This window comes from Schistocerca americana, chromosome 1 (assembly GCF_021461395.2).
Source record: "Schistocerca americana isolate TAMUIC-IGC-003095 chromosome 1, iqSchAmer2.1, whole genome shotgun sequence".
Taxonomy (NCBI): domain Eukaryota; kingdom Metazoa; phylum Arthropoda; class Insecta; order Orthoptera; family Acrididae; genus Schistocerca; species Schistocerca americana.
The window spans coordinates 940,670,657-940,690,291 of record NC_060119.1 but is presented as its reverse complement, the minus strand read 5'-3'; the positions used below and the strand labels follow the sequence as shown (position 1 = coordinate 940,690,291).

General features: G+C 42.8%; 1 protein-coding gene across 1 annotated transcript in view; it reads right to left on the bottom strand.

The window, feature by feature from the left end:
* Positions 1-19,635, bottom strand: part of LOC124615590 (superoxide dismutase [Cu-Zn]-like) — a 325,653-nt gene that overhangs the window by 167,493 nt on the left and 138,525 nt on the right. The gene's annotated exons all lie outside the window — the stretch shown is intronic.

Genomic DNA, 19,635 nt, shown 5'->3' with positions numbered 1-19,635 from the left:
TCCAACCTAAGCTATGGCACAGTGGCCAGTATCGTGGCTTCACACTTTTGAGCCCGTGTTCGAAATCCGACTATTATTTTTATTTTTGTTTTTCATTTATCAACCCATGTCCGCAGAAGATTACTGTACGAATGTTTTCCAATGTGTATTGAAATAACGTTGTCCTTACTCGTCTACTAATTGTATCTCTCGTCAATAAATTAAAAGAAAAAAGCAATAAATGAATAGAAACACAATTGAAATAATTTTCGGTAAAATTCCTGTAGTGATCTTGATCATAATCAATTGCAAATCCCAGTTTTTGGAAAAGTAATCAGTTACACGTAGTTTGCTGTGAGATTATCGCCAACGCTTTAAATCTTCAGTGATATTAACTATGTTTCTTTCGCGAGTGAGGTTCATAATAAGAAATGTCACTGTAGCAAACATGCCTTCACACGAGGCTCGTGGTGTTCGATATTTCTCTGTTTAGATTGTTCCACGATAGGTCTCAGCCAAGGGAATGTACCAAAGAATGAAGTACAAGAACTAGGAATTGATGTAATAATGAAATACAGAACTATGAGAATTTGAATTGATTGTAACCCCCGAAAATACCATTCCCACAAATACTGTATAATAAATGCATGAGCCTTATTGAGAAAATCAGTTGTAATTTTACAATTAATAAAACACCCTTGTATCCCATAACGTGATAAGAAAGATTCGCGTGGTAACCTTCTACCGACACGGGTAGGTAAACGTAAAAATAAAATGACTAAAAAACATTTATCGCATTTCGAACACGGGACGCAAAAGGTGAAGCCACAAAGCTAGCCACTATGTTCCCACTTGGGCTGAGCTTCTCGCGTACTAAAAGATATCTAAACTCCATTGAAAACTTTAACGTTCACTTTCTCAGAAAAGGTCGAGTAGCTATGGACAAGCCGTGACACCTGTTCCCTTACTTTGGCTCCACTTCCACTGAGAGAAATTTCTGGGAAATCGGATTGTGGAGCTTGCTGTCTTCTCCCCGTCAGTGCCGAAAATGGAACCCATACGTCACTGTTTTCTGCTGCAAAATTTATATATAGCTTTGGAGCTGAAACTCTCAACGTTGATTACAATATTATTGTCAGTTCAAATGGTTCAAATGGCTATGAGCACTATGGGACTTAACATCTGAGGTCATCAGTCCCCTAGAACTTAGAACTACTTAAACCTAACTAACCTAAGAACATCACACACATCCATGCCCGAGGCAGGGTTCGAACCTGCGACCGTAGCGGTCGCGCGGTTCCGGACTGAAGCGCCTAGAATCGCTTGGCCACCGCGGCCGGCTATTGTCAGTTCTGTTGCGTAACCACCCCCTCGTAATTCACGACATATTCGTGTAAAACGGCCAAATATTTGTAACACAGAAAAATACAGATGTCAACGCTGATCCCAGAATCTGTTACAAACACGAAGAAGGGAAAAAATAGCGTACAAGAGGTTGTGTTCTTCCTTCAGTTCCGTAAGACGACGTCTCGAACCATACAACCAAGCTGAATACAAGCACTGAACAATACTATTATTTACGTTTACATCTCCTGAAGGCTTTTACTGCGGATGTAACATTAATTGACATTTAATTTAAAGAAATCGTGTCAAAGGTGATTTGTTTGTGATACGAGTGCCAAAAACAATAATAGTAATATAAATGTACACGCAGGTGAGAGGTAGTGCTCTGCGATTGGTCTTCCAGTTCTGGCTTTTCATTGGTCACTTGGTTAGAGCGCAGACGGCGTGCTGGACCCATTGATGTTTCTATTCTTACCTCTGTTGACATAGTACTGCGAGGATTGTAGTACATTATGTAAATTTTACGAGGAGGGGGGTGGAAGCGAAGGAAAGGTAAGAGACTATAGATGTCACCTGCAGCAGGACTTTATGCAGCATTAGGGGAGAAGAGTGGAAATGTGTGCTAGACTGGGATTCAAACCGGGGATCTCCTGCTTACAAGGCATTTGCATTAACCACAACGCAACGTACACAATGTTTATCGCCACCGCGCCGACTGTCACGGCACGGCTCTCGGCCAACCCACATTCCCTCCTAGCGCCACCTGTCTGCAGCCCCTGTCCACATCGTCCACGCCTGCCGCTTTGAGTTTCCCGCAGGAGGTCGAACGTAGTTGTCCATCCACACTGAATGTGGTGGACTCATTGCCCATCGAGGCGAATCAAATACACTCCTGGAAATGGAAAAAAGAACACATTGACACCGGTGTGTCAGACCCACCATACTTGCTCCGGACACTGCGAGAGGGCTGTACAAGCAATGATCACACGCACGGCACAGCGGACACACCAGGAACCGCGGTGTTGGCCGTCGAATGGCGCTAGCTGCGCAGCATTTGTGCACCGCCGCCGTCAGTGTCAGCCAGTTTGCCGTGGCATACGGAGCTCCATCGCAGTCTTTAACACTGGTAGCATGCCGCGACAGCGTGGACGTGAACCGTATGTGCAGTTGACGGACTTTGAGCGAGGCCATATGGTGGGCATGCGGGAGGCCGGGTGGACGTACCGCCGAATTGCTCAACACGTGGGGCGTGAGGTCTCCACAGTACATCGATGTTGTCGCCAGTGGTCGGCGGAAGGTGCACGTGCCCGTCGACCTGGGACCGGACCGCAGCGACGCACGGATGCACGCCAAGACCGTAGGATCCTACGCAGTGCCGTAGGGGACCGCACCGCCACTTCCCAGCAAATTAGGGACACTGTTGCTCCTGGGGTATCGGCGAGGACCATTCGCAACCGTCTCCATGAAGCTGGGCTACGGTCCCGCACACCGTTAGGCCGTCTTCCGCTCACGCCCCAACATCGTGCAGCCCGCCTCCAGTGGTGTCGCGACAGGCGTGAATGGAGGGACGAATGGAGACGTGTCGTCTTCAGCGATGAGAGTCGCTTCTGCCTTGGTGCCAATGATGGTCGTATGCGTGTTTGGCGCCGTGCAGGTGAGCGCCACAATCAGGACTGCATACGACCGAGGCACACAGGGCCAACACCCGGCATCATGGTGTGGGGAGCGATCTCCTACACTGGCCGTACACCACTGGTGATCGTCGAGGGGACACTGAATAGTGCACGGTACATCCAAACCGTCATCGAACCCATCGTTCTACCATTCCTCGACCGGCAAGGGAACTTGCTGTTCCAACAGGATAATGCACGTCCGCATGCATCCCGTGCCACCCAACGTGCTCTAGAAGGTGTAAGTCAACTACCCTGGCCAGCAAGATCTCCGGATCTGTCCCCCATTGAACATGTTTGGGACTGGATGAAGCGTCGTCTCACGCGGTCTGCACGTCCAGCACGAACGCTGGTCCAACTGAGGCGCCAGGTGGAAATGGCATGGCAAGCCGTTCCACAGGACTACATCCAGCATCTCTACGATCGTCTCCATGGGAGAATAGCAGCCTGCATTGCTGCGAAAGGTGGATATACACTGTACTAGTGCCGACATTGTGCATGCTCTGTTGCCTGTGTCTATGTGCCTGTGGTTCTGTCAGTGTGATCATGTGATGTATCTGACCCCAGGAATGTGTCAATAAAGTTTCCCCTTCCTAGGACAATGAATTCACGGTGTTCTTATTTCAATTTCCAGGAGTGTAGATGTTCGTCCATACGAATGTAGCACACTTAGTGTCTGCAGCAATGACGTTCCATCAGATAAATCACTTTGTTTCCGTATTGTGACAACGACTGCACTGTTGTCCAAATCCCCCCTCCTCCACCCGACGCGTTTTATATACGAGGGTGAGTCAAATGAAAACCTTAAATTTGTAATAACAAATCGAAATTTCGCGCCGTTATCCTGTAAGGTGGTAAGTGTGCTACAAACAGCGTTCAGAATGGCCTGTAGGTGGCAGCATAGTGCAGATGCACACATACCATCGCAGTATCAGTATCAAGATGGCCGTCCCACTTGCGACTCGTAACAGGGAAGAACAGCGTTCTGTTACACGGTTTTTGCGTAGTGAAGGTTTGAAACCTATTGAAATTCATCGACGAATGAAGGTTCAGTACGGTCATGCTTGTTTGTCACAGCAGCAAGTCTACGAATTGAGTAGGAAGTTCGCAAATGGTGTGACTTCAGTGGAAGATGCTCCTCGTCCAGGTCAGGCACAACGAGCTATGACTCCACGGAACATTGCAGCAGTTGAAGCCATAGTGAAGGAAAACCGCCGAGTGACACTGAATGACATTGCAGCATGTTTACGGATCAGTCAGGGGTCCGCCACGCGGAGCATGAGTGGTTGCGCGGACTAACAAAAGAATTTTTTTCTGAAGATATTTATGCACTTTGTAAATGATGGAGGACTTGCTTTGAGCGTGGGGGAGATTATGTTGAAAAGTGATACAGCTTTGTACCACTTCTGCATCGTAAATAATATTTGAAAAAAATATTTAAGGTTTTCATTTGACTCACCCTCGTACCCTCCGCTGCTCGTGCTCTCACCTGCGGCCTGTGAGTAGTTGTCGCACGCTGGCGTCGACATAGGTGGTGGTAACATTAATGTAACTGGACTATGTATTTTGCTGTTCAAATAGCACAACGCATCTTCTACTTTTAATGTCTCATTTCTTGTCTTTCTTAGCAACACCTGAATTGATTCAATTAAACTTCATTATCCTTGTTTCAGTTTTATTAATAAAAGTCTGCCAACATCTTTACAAGACACTACCCATTCCGTCAACTGATCTATTTGCCGGTTCTGGCAGAATACCAATGCCATCGGCAATTCAGAGAATTTCATGTTTACGTAGACTAGGGACACTGACTTAGAGAAACACAGTGGCCGCTGTTTTTTAGTATGTAACATGTTCAAATCATCTGATGGCAACTTCGTAATAAGTCGAAAACAGTAATTATACTACTTGTGAGACCTTAATCGTTTCAAATTCAACCGTGTACTATAATTCGCTGATGACTTCACGAACAGAGAGAAGGTTTAATTTAAAAGCTGTCACATAAAACTGTTCCAAAAAACTTGCTGATACTTTTACGAAAGTGAATTTTTGCTCCTGTCGCAGTTAACCAGAATCCTGCTACAATAGTTCCATTTCTCTGTGGTCGTATGTGTATTGTTCAATTTTTGACGTGACCGGTCTGGAAATTGTTGTGTAACACGTCGACGGAACAGGTCCATAATTTGAAGCTGCCTTTTCATTCTGTGCGCTACCTTAATGTCCCATTCCATCAGGTAATCCCCACTGGAATCCCCTCGGAGGCCAGCAATGAATTTTAAATGAAGCAATTCTGCTTCAGTAATCCCTGTTTGCCGTACAAAATTCCTGCCAGATTGGGAGCTGAAAAATTAAATAAAGGAACAATGGCCGTAAACGGCGTCGGGAGATTGCGCGGGCGCGCATTTACGTAGAAGTTCTTTTGTGGCGGAATGAATGTCGCTGATTGATCGCCGGCCAGGTATTAGTCCGTCTGGCGCGCCTCCGCGACCGCAAACAGCACGCCTCTGCCGCACCACCACCCCGTCTCCTTTCCCAAGCAGTCGCTGCCCTCCTACAATAGTCTCTACGCGTGCTGCCGGATTCCCCAGCACAATGACGAGGACCTTCTGATCGCTGGATGTTACCAACTGATGGTAGTAGTTGTACACTGGGGTGACAGAAGGCAGATGGCATGGAAAAGGTATATGCACGTACTCAGATGGTGATAGTATCACGTGCACAGGGTGTAAAAGGGCGGGGCATTGGAGGAACTGTCTTTAATATTCAGGTGATTCATGTGAAAAGGTTTTCGACGTGATTATGGTCACACGACGAGAATTAAGAGACTTTGAACGCGAAATGGCAGTTGGAGCTAGACGTTTGGGACATTCAAATCCTTAGGGAATTCAATATTCCGAGATCCACAATGTCGAGAGTATGCCGAGAAAACCAATTTACACACCTTACCTCTCACCACGGACAACGCAGTAGCTGATGTCCTTCACTTAACGTCAGAGATCAGCGGGGTTTGCGTAGGGTTGTCACTGCTAACAGGCAAACAACACTGCGTGAAATAACTGCAGAAATCAGCGTGGGACGTACGAAGAATGTATCCATTAGGACAGAACGGCAAAATTTGGCGTTAATCGGATATGGCGGCAGACGACCGATGCGAGTGCCTTTGCTAACAACAGGACATCTCTTGTAGCACCTCTCCTGGACTCGTGATCAGATCAGTTGGATCCTTGACTACTGGAAAACCGTGGCGTGGTCAGATGAGTTCCGATTTCAGTTGGTAAGAGCTGATGGGAGGTTTTGAGTGTGGCATATACCCCACTAATCCGTGGACCTAGGATATCAATAAGGCACTATGCAAGCTCGCGGCGGCTGCATAGTGCTGTGGGCTGTGTTTACATGGAATGGACTTGGTCCTCTGGTCCAATTAAACTGATCATGGGCTGGAAATGGTTATGTTTGACTACTCGGAGAACATTTCTCGCCATTCATGGATTTCATGTTTCCAAACAACGATGGAGTTTTTATAGATTACAATGCGTCATGTCACCGGGCCACAATTGCTCGCGTTTGGCTTGAGGAATATTGGGGACAATTTGGGCGATTACTTGGTCAGCCAGATCACCCGTCATGAATCCCATACGACATTTATGGGACATTATCGAGAGGTCAGTTCGTGTCCAATAACTTTCACAATTATGGACGGTTATAGAGGCAGGAGGGCTCAATATTTCTTCAGGGGACATCCAACGACTTCTCGAGTCCACGCCGCATCTAACTGCTGCATTATGACGGGAAAAAAGAGGTCCGACACGATATTAAGAGGTATTCCACGACTTTTTTCACCTCGGCGCATTTTCTTTATTTAATAGTTTCAAGTATCACCAACAAGATAAGTAGGAGCCGTATTTAATGTTTCTTATTGTCATTTGGCCTGTTTTCTCTGAAACTATCCCGCAACATTTTATGCTCATTGCCTTGGTTCAAATGGTTCAAATGGCTCTGAGCACTCTGAGTACTTACATCTACAATGAGTGACAAGAGTCATGGAATAGCTCCTGGTATGCTGTCGGACCTCCTTTTGCCCGGCGCCGTGCGACAACTCAACGTGACAGGCTCTCGACAAGTCGTTGGAAGTGAAATATTGAGTCAGGCTGCCTCAATAGTCGTCCATAATTGAGAACGTGTTGCCGGTACCGAATTTTTTGCACGAACTGACCTTCCGATTATGTCCCACATATGGTAGCTCGAACTGTCCAGAATGTTCTTAAAACCAATCGTCAACAATAGCAGCCCATGATACGGCGCATTCAAATGATTCAAATGGCTCTGAGCACTATGGGACTTAACTTCTGAGGTCATCAGTCCCCTAGAACTTAGAACTAATTAAACCTAACTAACCTAAGGACATCACACACACCCATGCCCGAGGCAGGATTCGAACCTGCGACCGTAGCGGTAGCGCGGTTCCAGACTGTAACGCCTAGAACCGCTCGGCCACTCCGGCCGGCTCATTGCCTTGATCAGGTAGTCTTTATACGATGCTGCGTAATAATTGCAATCAAGATTCAGTACCACCAGTCTCTTTTACTGCCTCCTTTTCACTTCGATTTTCAGTATGGTGAAGGGACTGAGGTGTTGGGAGCCTACAAACTGGCTACCATAGAAGTGTTCAGACTCAAAGACTCGGGGTCAGATAAGGCAGCCGACAGGGTATTGAGTTCTCCACACCACAATCGAAACGGTGGTTGGGACAGCTATCTCCCAGAGAAGAATACAGCGTTGTTCATTGAAGCCTTTTAGGAAGATAAAGAATGTAGCAAGGTGCCTCTTTCCTGAGGCTGGTACGTGCTAGTTAGTTAATTATATGTTCCATGTATCATATTGCATGACAGATCGTAATGATGTGGATCGAGTCATTTTACTCGTACATTCACATCGCAAGTTAATTTGTACATATAGTTATATCCTGAAGATTTCTAAGTTTTTTTTTTTTTCAAAAAGTAAAAATATATACAGATGTGAGTTAGTAATTCGTACCCAATATCTTTTACACATTACAGTAATAGAAATTCTTCTGTGGGGTAGAAGGCGTTGTCAAGGAGGAACTTAGTTTGTTTTCAATTTTTACTTTGTATTTTATATTACTGGGGAAATGATTAAAATTTTTTGTTGCAATATTGTACACCCATTTTTGTGCTAAAGACAACCATAATCTGTAGTAATGAATGTGAGTTTTCTTTCTGGTATTGTAATGAAGTACATCATTGTTCCCTTTAAACTGTAGTAATTAGTTACAGTAAACTGCATTAGGGAATACACATGCTGTGTTGCAGTAGTCAGAATGCCCAACTCCTTAAACATATCTACAACCCCATGATTGTGGGTGAGCACGACATATATTGTTCTTACAGCACGTTTTTGTGGAATGAAGCCATTCTTTCTCAAAAATGAGTTACCCCAGACCATTGTTCTATATGACAATTTTGAATGAAAATATGCAAAATATGTCAACTTAGTGATCTGTATCTCCCAAAGATTTGCAATGATTCAAAGTGCAAATGTGGCTGAACTAAGTGGTTTTAGGAGTTCCAAAATGTGGTTTTTTTCATTTTAAATTCTCGTCCGTATGGACACCTAACAATTTTGAAGTTTCCATCTTCTTTATTATTTATTCACCCTGTAGCACACTTATCATTGGAGTAGTACCTCTACATGTACAGAACTCAATGCATCTTTTTTTAACATTAAGGGCGAGACCACTCACAGAAAACCAGTCAATAACAATTTTAAAAAACTCGTTCACCATTTTTTCTGTTTCTGTGTGTGTTCTTGGATTTATTACAATACTAGTGTTATCTGTAGATAGAAATAATTCTGCGAACGTAGGACGGAGCCTTCGGGAACCCTATACGTGATTTCTCTCCAGTCAGAATTATGTCCCGGATTACATTGGTTGAATTACTAAGTACAACTTTCTGCATTCTTTTAGTTGATATGAAACGAACAGCTGTTTACCTCAGGAGCTACACCACAAAATAATATTCAGTTTAAACTTCAGAACCCAGCATTCTGACTGGTTCTTACCGTTATTTTCTATAAAGTATGCGCTTTCTCGTCTATGATTATGTGTTGGTCGTCTCATATGCCTGTTTCAAAATTGTACCATACAGTGGGAGAGAATTTCTGCCTGCCTCTGCACCGCATGGCTCTACTGGTTAAATGTAACGTAAAGCCTCGAGAGCGGCAGATTGTTTAACATCTTTACTCGAGTTTTACTGCACGGAACTCGCAGTGTCTCCCACCATTGGCTGGCGAGGTTCTGTCTCTGATAGATGCAGCGGAATTCAGATCGTTGTTCTTGAAAACAGAGGCGGCTGGGATGAACTGGTGTACAGACTTGTTGCAGGACGACCGATGTGGCAAGACTTGCGGTGGACAGAGCGATGTCTCCACTTGAGCACTAACCATAGAGAGAGAAAGAGAGAGCTGAACTCAAAATCTTCTGCCGCTATTGCCGCTCCATTTCGCATTACGCTGCAAGTCTGGTAAGGTGGGTCATCCCTGCGATTACGTTTTCCACAGGGACGCAATATTAGTCCACTTCCTTTAGGAGGCAGTTATTCCATTTTAATGCTTCACAGCCAGCAAGTCGCTTTCAGTGCTCTCTTTGGCAACCTTGCTGGTATTGTAACCTATTTTTGCGGGTTCATCCTCTAATTTACTAACCATGCTTACAGATACTGGTCGTATTCGTGTATTATTTGCATAATTTTGCATTCATCGTACTCACCCAACTGTTCAAAGGTTAGAGTTCGCCACTGATACGCCAGCTGAACCCGCTGGGCAGAACAGGTAATTAGGTTTGTGGAAAGGATAAATAGGTTGGGGCCAGTTTTATCTTCTAATTGTAATTTATTGCAATTTAATAACACTTTTACAACCAAAGCGGCACATAGCCGGACCTTTACCGAATGCAACTCCTTCGCGGTTGAAGGCCTCCAAACAAGAAATCTTAACAAATCAATAAGATAAAAAACCAATTAAGACAGAAATAAAACAATTAAAAAACATCACCGCAAAGTAGATAGAACAAACATATGCAAGGTGCAATACCAAAGGTTGAAGGCCATAATTATGTTTGAAAATTTTAAAATATATTACCATAATCTTTTAAAGGCAGAAGGTCGCAATGTTTAAGCTTGAAAGATAAATTAAACAATAAATTTCGCAAAATTTTTAAGAAAAAAAAAAACCATAAGCCATAAATTTTAAGCAGCTGAAAACAGATAATTAAAGACCGGTAGCACTCAGAAGCCTCCAGGGAGGTCGGTCTGCCTTCGTTCACTTAGGAGAGACAGGTGGTGAGCCCAACTACACTTGATCCGTCGGAACCCAACCAGGGGACAGCCATGGACCGACCGACACAACGACTCGCTTGCCACCAATCAGTACATGAGAACTCAAACACAAAAGGCTACAAACTTGATTATCCATAATGAAATATGTATTAGCTGTCAAAACTACACTCAACCTCGACGTCCTTGGTCGGTGAACCACGAAGCTCGTAGCGATCGGACAGCTCCACACACGCTGCGACAGTGCGCAGTGCCCGGCAGCGGACCCAGGCGACTACACCACACGGAGATATCCTCCCTGGTCCGCACCAACCGACCGACTGTCTGCTGATCCGTCCGCGACTGCTGCTTCGTCGCAACTGCACTGCTGGTGCGTCTCCGACTCACTTCCAGACACAAGACGGCGGAAATACTGGCTCGGACCCAACCATGCAGAGGAAACACGCCCACTGGCTAAACGACATCCCTGCACCAGGAAAGGACCGACCCAAGTTCCACAAGATGGTAATTGAAGGGGGGCCAGAAGCGCTCAGAGAACCAGTTACACATCACCCGATGAGACGACCGATCTCTCAGAGCCAGTACGCCGACAAGATTTAAAATAACTTGTCAAAGGAAATCATGCCAACTACACACACAACCTGACAAACACTTCCACGAAGACCAGAACGATACCCAACAATAACCAAGCACGCACGAAGACAATCGGGAGTCGATGCACACACACATTTCCGACTCGTGAACGATCGGCGAGCCAAAACGCGTCGTCCGGTAGGACGACCGACCGACGATCCACCAAGACCGTGTCGCGGCTCAAGCGATGCGTGGCGGCAACGGTCGGGCGAGCCATGTCGACGCACACCTCACTGCTGCTCCAACCCGACTGCTCTAGTGCCGCATTGCAACTCCCCGACTGGCAGGTCCGGACTGCGCTCCAGGCGCGTTCCAACTGCCTGGCAGCCCGAACTCGCGACCGAACTGCTTATCCGAACTCGCGACGAACTCCCATACGACAGACAACGACCGGGAAGCAATAGCAGTCAAGCAAAGATACTACGAGGGGGGATATATCGATACGCGCTGCTAACGCCGCTCACGGTCAGGCAAAGCAGCAACTCGGTAACAGCAGTAATTTAAATTAACGTAGTGAGGTGGAAGTACGTTAAAAACAGGGTGTAAAATACATGATGGTGGGAACACGAGCCACACACTGCTCAACCATTACTGCCTGTTTTCCAAGTATTAAGTGTTCAGTTGCTACTGTTAGTGGGTAACTCACGTGTTTTGCTTTTCGATATTACACCTGAATGTTATAATGACCACTTGTTTCTGTTATAGATTAGTTGATCCCTCCTCTTATTAATGTGTCAATGTGTATGGTGTGGTATCCATATTGCGTGCCTGACGGGGGCACTCCAACAATTATCAATCGGTAAGATGTTACCATTAAGAAGTATTATCATTTCCATTAATTAATTAACATGATCATACAGGGTGTTTGCACTCACTACAGGTCATCAGAGATCGGACTGTAGAATCACAGGAGAATGGGCCGGCCGGAGTGGCCGTGCGGTTCTGGGCGCTACAGTCTGGAGCCGAGCGACCGCTAGGGTCGCAGGTTCGAATCCTGCCTCGGACATGGATGTGTGTGATGTCCTTAGGTTAGTTAGGTTTAATTAGTTCTAAGTTCTAGGCGACTGATGACCTCAGAAGTTAAGTCGCATAGTGCTCAGAACCATTTTTGAACAGGAGAATGCAAAACAGCACAACTAACACCTCACATTATGCAACGTTAAAAACATGTAAATGATATCCAAACTCAGCAGTCGAAGCTTAAATTTAAACGGTTGATGAATAATGAATGAAGAGGTTGCAAGCTATTAATGGTGTGCTTCAGTGTGTTCAGTCGAATTTTTTCTTCATTTTATGCATCATATTTTGACTACCACACAGTCATCTTCTCCAGGTGCCGTGAATTTTGTTATTATGTGTACTTAGTGCCTGGATTCCAACCAAAATGTGAACTATTGTTGGTCTCGCGCGTCTGTATATAGGTAACTTCGACTCCCGATGGCGAGATCATAAGCGTACTACTGTGTATTTCAAGTGGCAATGCTGACCAGCAGATAATAAAATCTTCTCGGGTTTCTTACCAGACCAGTTCACAGAGCGTCCATGACATTTGTGTCCATTTTTTGACGACTGTGTAAGGATACATTGCGAGACGTCGTGGACATATTAAGAATTGCTCCGGCAAGGAATCCAGTAAAGTATTATTGCAATGACGCGGCAAAAACCCGACAAGATTTTTTTTTGTTTTTGAACTGACACGCTACAAAAACCATAATTTGCCCAACATCAGGTGGTGTGTATTGTTTGTCATGCATGTCAATCTACCTATCTCAGAGCGATCACATTTAACCTGAATAGACATCCAACTATATCGATGGAATGCAAAAAACTGAATACTATTGAGAAATACTCCTACTTAAATAGAATTTCATCACTTTTTCTACATATCATACACTGCATATGATAATAATCATAGATGCATCAATGTGGAGACCATATCCTTTTTCGATGCGGAACAGCTCTGGTGATAGTGTTAGCCACGGTAGATAACGAGTGCGCCTGGGAACGGAAGAAATGAAGTTTGTGTCCAGCTGTCGTTTGTCGATAGAGGGTGTTCTCGTATTCCTCCTGACGTCGTAGGAACAGCAACAGAGTAGTGTGGATAACATTTTGGATGTATCGTGGACTGTTCACTGTTTTCTCAAGATACAAGATGCATGAACAGTTCACTTCCTAACTATTATCTGCTGCATGCGCCGCATGTTTTCAGTTATAAATCTTAACAAGGATTTTCACAGCTATGAAAATTCACAAGTATAACGTTTGAGGCTATCTGTATGGGGTTAGGGATTTGCAGAAGCTAGGAAAAATTATTTTGTAAGTTTTAGCTTGATTTAAAAAGTGTTGTATTACAAATTTATTTTTCTTTAAATAATTATTTTCCGTTATTTAGTCATGTGTGTATGAAATTTCTCCAATGGATTTTAAACATTTTGGTGAGTTTATATACGTTATCTGCAGCTTCATCCGTATACAGGGTGTCCCAGCTATCTTGTCCACCCAAAATATCTCTGGAACAATAACAGCTATTGGAAAACGACTTTCACCGGTATCAATGTAGGGCTGGGGCCCATGAATGTACATATTTGGAAACATTCTAAACCGAAAGCATATGTGTTTTTTAACACAAACTTATGTTTTTTTAAATAGACCTCCTATATTTTTTCTTCAGCAATCCATAGCATGACAAAGCACATACACAATGGCGTTGATTGCATTGCAATATTCCCATTACATCCCGAGATATTAAGACGCGAAGTTGACGCTTGAAACACCCGACATGCGCTGCTAGCGCACGTCCTGAGGCTCAGGCCTGAACCCCATGCTGCCCGTAATCGCGATGTGATTGACATGTGTAATCACACCTCCATACTTATCAAGAGGGACACTTATTTGTCAATCACATCGCGATTACGGGCAGCATGGGGTTGACGCCTGAGCCTCAGGACGTGCGCTAGCAGCGCCTGTCGGGTGTTTCAAGCGTCAACTTCGCGTCTCAATATCTCGGGATGTAATGGGAATATTGCGATGCAATCAACGCCATTGTGTATGTGCTTTGTCATGCCATGGATTGCTGAAGAAAAAATATAGGAGGTCCATTTAAAAAAACATAAGTTTGTGTTAAAAAACACATATGCTTTCGTTTTAGAATGTTTCCAAATATGTACATTCATGGGCCCCAGCCCTACATTGATACCGGTGAAAGTCGTTTTCCGACAGCTGTTATTGTTCCAGAGATATTTTGGGTGGACAAGATAGCTGGGACACCCTGTATATGTGTCACATGTCCTCCTCCATCTCTCTGTCGATCTAACCTTCCTCCCCCTCTCTGCTTTCTGCTCATCCATGCTCTTCCACTCGCAAAGCGCCTGGCACGCATTCCGATACTATATGCACAACATGCCGGTCCTGTGGGCAGGCGAGATATCTTACTTACCATCTTTTTGCACCGCTACCACCATCTCCAACCAACAGCTCGACGAGGAAGCAAGCTGTTATCCAATTATGAGCTACGCTTAAAATTTCAAGCCTCTAGTTAAAATGAACAGCAAAATTTGTTCCGAACAGACAGACAAGAAAGCGTCTTTCCAAAAACGTGTTAAAAGGGAATTTTGTTTAACGTCACTTCGACTACATAATCATCAAAGACGGTGCACACAACTTTAGAGAAGAAAATCGACCACGCTCTTCCAAAGAAATCGTCCCGCCATCCACATTAAGAGAGTTAAGGAAATCACAGAAAACCTAAATCTGGATGGCCGCATGGGGATTTCGACTGACGTCCTCCCAAGTACGAGTACAGTGTCCATCTCTGGGCAACCTCACCCACTGGCGTCAGGTTCGTATCAATGTTGGTGATTACACGCCACAGAAGATGCTATGTCTCGTCATCCAGGTTACAAATGCCAACAATATAAATATTCACTCTGGAAAGCCATGTCAGTAGAACGGCTATTGCTGATCTCACCACGACGCCAACATGTATCCATTGTGTCCGTTGAGACGTCAGAAGTTCCTGGTTGCAAACTTCGCTAAAGCGAGTATGCAACTCATTAGACTTTTTCGATGTGGGGAGATGATTAAGGCGCTTGTCTTACACCTGGAAGGAACAGTGTTAAAGTCCCGTCTAACTATTCGTTCATTGTGAATATGTTCTCCGTAACGGGAGGGGAAAATGCCGTGACAGTGAAATTAAACTGAACGAAATAAATTGCAACAGTCCTTGTTCTCACCGTTTATTTATTTGGTCACTGAGACTGTAAATGTTTCACGGTCTCTGCGCCTATCTTCAGTGGCGAAACATACGCGTAATACAAACGCAGTGTCACAACTACGATAATGTTTTCCATTGATATTTCTCTGTCCATTGTTGATAAAAAAGTGAAATCGACGACTGGAGACACAAATGTACCACGTGAAACATTGTAACTGTGGCAATGCGTTTGCATTACAATTGTTTATATCACCACTGAAGATAAGCCATCTGAGATCGAGCCAATGTGCTTTTATTGGAGAAGTAAATAAATAGTATATCCAGTTACTGTTGGGGTTGATTCCGTGGAATTGCATTCATGTATTTAGTTCTCCAAAATTTCTCCAAATCACTGAAGACTGAGGTCCTATGAAAAAATCCTGTCAATTTCATGCCCCATTCTTATCCAACTCGGGCTTTTATTACTGAGTGAAATGTTTCAAAAATTCTGATCGTCCATCTCGCATATCAGCCTCTGATGGTGTACTGAATACTATAGGCCTAGTTGGCGCGAAGAATAATGAAAAGTTATACGAAACTATTGAGGCTATCGTGGCTATTTGTTGAGTACTGCGTGTCGGTTTCTGACTTGCGATCTTCGGCTGACATTTCTTTAATGATTTATCTAAGTTTTCGCTAACACGTATGGCAACGTTGACAAACATTTGCCTCGCATTGCTGGGGTGTTGACTTCGATGCCAGAAACAAGACCCTCTTTCTCTAAGTCAAATCAGTGCAGCTGCTACAGACTAAGTATTTTCATGCTTAGTACTTTTCCTTTCACGAGCCGCTTGTGCGCTCGTGTAACTACAGCTTTTCTACGTCGTGTCTGTAGAGTTGTTTATTTTTCACTAATCAAAACTGTATGACAGGGGACGCTTACGTGTCTGCATAGAACATGGAAAATTAGTGGGAAAATCTCTGAACATTCAGAAGGTAGGGCAGGAAATTGTTAAATTCCTGGTTTCTGTATGTGATGAATGATGAAGAGGTCCCATACTCCGAGGAGCGTAGGGAAAGATGCGAGATACCCGCACCACCGACTAGGCAAGGTCCTAGCGGAGGTGGTTTGCCATTGCCTTCCTCCGAAAGTAATGGGGATGAATGATAATAATGACGACACAACACCCAGTCATCTCGAGGCAGGGAATTCCTGACCCCGCTGGCAATCGAACCCGGGACCTTATGTGCAGGAAGCAAGAACTCTACAGCAAGACCATGAGCTGCGGGTTGGCATGGTACGAATTTCGTATTAAGGTGCTTTTAATCACACCCATAAATTACAGCAGATGTCAGGGATGTCAACAGTGATAAAATTGTTGTTGTCTTGGGTTTCATTCAAGCAAAATATACATTTTACAAAAAAAGAAAAAAAACATTGTGTCTGCAGAGATGCATAGGCATGGCATGCGTATTTATGCATATGACATATACGGACCAAACATCTAAAATGCATACGCTCCTTGTGTCGAGTGGAAGCCACGATATTCAAAAAATGACTTGGAAGAACTAATGCACTGAAATGTTGCGATGCCTGTATCATCTATAGTTGCCTTCGGTACAAACATTGCTTCTTGTGTAACGTATGCAGGAAATCTAAAGAACTGGCAGGATACATGGATTTAAACACAGCTCATCATTATGTGGCAGCTGTTCGAATAGGCAAGATCTCAAAGTTAAGACATGATATTTATTTGTATCGCTATGGAGCCAAAGTTAAGAGGTGATATTTACTTGGAGGGCTATGGAACCAGAAATCTGGTCAACTAAGAACGTCGTTAATCTACTGTAGATAACTGACGTTAATCGAATTGTGAGAGAACTGAGAGGAAAAGAGAATTAATTAAGAATTAGTTTTTTGCTTTTCTGGCCTTTAAGGGTATGTTGCTCCCAATTTTTATCTTCTAATTGACCAAATAGGACCACGTAACAACTTCATTTCCTGTTTCCTATTTTTCCAGCACTCTTTCAACTTCTCCTCAAGCTTATAGTCATTGTTAAGCACTCCTGTGCATATAAATATTCTGGGCTTTCCATGGTAGAGTGGCGTATTAGTTTTGTATTTCTAGACACGCATTTCTTGTTGTAGACATTTGTAGTCAAACATATTTTATTAAGCCTTGTATCTTTTGCAAATTATTCTAGTACAGGCTACTGTACTGTTTCTCCAACTTATTTCAAGTTACTAAGCTCTGTATTGAATCTGCCTGTGTGTTTATGTATACTGTAGTACTTTTTTACATTTTTTAGGAAGTTTTTGCAGTTGAAATTCTGAAACCAGATGTCTTGGCTACTCTTCCCATACGATTTACTTGAGTAATTACCTCTGTCGTATTTTCTGAAAGTACTGGAAAATCATCTATGAAACCCATATAGTTTACAGGCACTTCATTGTATCTCCTTCTCAGAATATTCCACTTCGTGATTTTTAGCTCCAGATTCCAGATACATTTTTTTCTGAAGCACAGTTAAACAATACAGTTGATAACCCATCGCCTTATCCAATAACAGCTTTTCTTTCAAATGAATGAGATATTTCTCCAACAGTTTTCCCTTTAGATATTGTACTTCTTACAGTTTCATTAATTATATTTGCTAATTTTGCTTTAACTTCAAATCATCTCATGATTTTATCTGATTTCTTTCTGTTGACAAAATCAAATGTTATCTTGAAATCAATAAATTATAATATTATGAGCTCGCTGAATAACATTCTATGGCTAATTATTGATTTTAAGTTATAAATCTGTGTTGAGCAGTACCTTCCTTCAAATATTCTTCAACTTTGTTGAGGAGAATTTATTTATGATACACTGTATGCCACATTTTTTTCTATTATATTGTACACTACTAGTAGAAGTGACATTCCTTTTTAAGTGCTGACTTTTATGGATCTTTCTTTTTGTTGTAATCAGATAATGGCATCTTCTACTCTTCTAAAATCTGTTTTGTTTTCCAGATGTTGTAAAAAAGCATTTGTATGCTTTGGCTTCATTTATTTGCATAATTCTGCTGCCATTGTGCTTTCACCACTTAGTTTACTGTTTTAGAGTTTTTGATGGCTTCAAGAATTTCTGGCTTTATTTGTGGGAAATCTTTCTCAATAATTTTTTGTATTCCTGATAATTCTGATTTAACTGTTGTAACTGGAGAATTTATGCGTCTGTCAAAAAATGTTACTTATATTTCACAAGACTCATCATTATTTAATCCTACTTTACCATTGTCTTCTTTGAACAAATACTTGGTGCTTGATGCGCTCTTAGTATACATTTAAAAGTTGGATAAAAATTTCTAGTACTATTTTTGGTGAAATTTTCTTGTGTTTCTATAAGCCGAGATTTTTAAAATTTTTTCAATTTACAGATTGCTTTTGATATTTAATTAATTTGTTGTCAGAATTATTCTTCCTTTCAACATCTGCACTTTCGGAATATTTAAGCTCTTTTTCTAGTACTTCTTTAAAATCCATAATGACCTGTGGTTTCTTTCTGTTCCTGGCCAATCGTAATGTTTCTTTGCAATTTTGGTACTCTGAGTCTGGAATTCGCGCTAAGCATCTTTTCTATTTGTCTCAATTTCGTCTCTACATTTTCTGATGTAATACACCCCCTGCTTCTCATTTTGAAAGTTTTATCTGTATTGAACTCTTAACACTTTTTAGCCTCCTAAAATTTACTTTATTTATTATTCCACGTCCACATCGGTTTTTGCAGGTATTTTAAATATGTTTCTGGCATGAGAAACCTGGTGGCTTTGGATTCTTACAGATATTAATTTATTTGGTCGCCTTCGTATTTCAAAATGGTTCAAATGGCTCTGAGCACTATGGGACTTAACATCTGAGGTCATTAGTCCCCTAGATTGTAGAAGTACTTAAACCTAACTAACCTAAGGACATCACACACATCCACGCCCGAGGCAGGATTTGAACCTGCGACCGTAGCTGTCGCGCTTTTCCGGACTGAAGCGCCTAGAACCGCTCGGCCACCCATCGTATTTCGCTGACATATTAAAATTTTTATTGCATGTTGATTAAGCTAGGGAACCAAAAATAGTAATGACACGTCTGTATCGTACCATTTTCATTTATTTACAACAACGATGTAATGTAAATATAAAACTAAATACAGCTTATAGGAAAGTAAAGGAGGATTTATTATTGATAAAAAAGGCTATTTTGACATGAGATCTATTTCCCTGATTTATCTTACCTCCATTTACTTCATTACAAGAAGAGTTTGGTCACTACTGAAGTGAGAGAAGGGTAGCCAGCCAGTCCTTATTTCGTCAATGGAATAACAGTAATCCAATTCAGATTTCAGATATTTGATTATTGGTTACCATCAATTATTCACATGGCATGAGGAACTCATTACTAAAGAACCAAGACAACAAATAATAT